Here is a 1,621-nt window from a genome sequence, read left to right on the forward strand (position 1 = left end):
CATGTTGATAGTCCATACAGTACTGTAACCTACAAAGAACTCATATAAAACTTGACTATGTTTTGGGATTGATCAGTAGCTATCAATGTGAAAGCTAGACTTGGGCATGATGTCCAAAACAAATGACATGGCAATAGCAATATGTGAAGTCATGTCAGTCCTTCAACCATATCGCCAAGAACATATAACTGTATTTTGAGATAGTAGGTATCAATAGGAAGGCACAGAATTGCCTTTTCTGATGTGAAAGACAACTTGTGCATCATGTCAAAAACTAATGCTGCAGCAATGGCAATATGTGAGATCATGTCAATCCTTCAACCATATCCCCAATAATCTACACATAGTTAAGGACACTACAAACTAAAGTGAACTACAAACTTTTGTAGTCCCAAAAAGCGGACACTACATTAAGGCATGCACCTTCCTTTTTTGGTCATTTTTCCCACAATTCAATAATTGTAGCCCTTTCTTTTAGCTTTCTAAATGTGTTGAAATCATGTTGTTTGGTTTTGTTTTCATGGAGAAAAACACAAAAAACAAAAAAAAAATGCAGTGCTTTTCAAAATATTTTACATCATATCTCCACAACAGGAGCACTTCAGAACATAATTCAAACAGATTCAGGAAGCTACAGCATAGGACTACAACTTTTCTTTTTGACCATTTTTGGTAATTGATCATGTGACCACCATCCCAACACCCCATTAGATGGACCCTGACAGATAGAATCATTCTTATCTTGTTTTTCTTCACTTTTTGGTCAAATAAGGTGAGCTTTTCTTTTGGGGTGGACCCTGAAGTGGACCCTGAAAGTAGTGCCTGACATCCCTTACACCATTTACATGTTTTCTGATATTCTGGTTATTTCTTCATCAGAAACAAAGAAGTTTCCTTATTTGGATGTTGCCCTGAACCCTGAACAAAGTACCTGAACATCATCATCAACAGTGGGAACTATTTGTATTTTTTTCTGATTTTTTTGGTGATTATCTGGCTATCATTGGATAGATTACCATATTTGGAAATAGACCCTGAACCCTGAAAACAACCCAACATCATCACCACCATCCCCCAATGTTTCCTGATTTTTCGAGTATTTTTAAATAGATTACCATATTTGGATAGACCCTGGACCCTGAAAACAACCCAACATCATCATCACCATCCTCCAATTTTTCCTGATTTTTCGGGTATTTTCTGGCCATGTTTGGATAGATTACCATATTTGGACATCCCCTGGACCCTGAAAACAACCTACCATCATAACCACCATCCCCCATTTTTTTCTTATTTTTCTGCTATTTTATTGCTATTTTTCCTTTAGATAAGCACACATTTGCATATTTGGCAATGCGCCCATCATCATCACCATCCTCCAATTTTTCCTGATTTTTCGGGTATTTTCTGGCTATTTTTGGATAGATTACCATATTTTGACATAGCCCCTGGACCCTGAAAACAACCCAACATCATTACCACCATCCCCCAATTTTTTCTGATTTTTCGGGTATTTTCTGGCCATGTTTGGATAGGCTACCCCCTCCCTTTAAGATAAACTGTGTAGTGTGTGTGGTAATACATTTCAAATACATCCCCANCTTGTCCCTCCCCCCTCCCT

This window comes from Laccaria bicolor, genomic scaffold (assembly GCF_000143565.1).
Source record: "Laccaria bicolor S238N-H82 LACBIscaffold_86 genomic scaffold, whole genome shotgun sequence".
In the NCBI taxonomy this organism is placed as follows: domain Eukaryota; kingdom Fungi; phylum Basidiomycota; class Agaricomycetes; order Agaricales; family Hydnangiaceae; genus Laccaria; species Laccaria bicolor.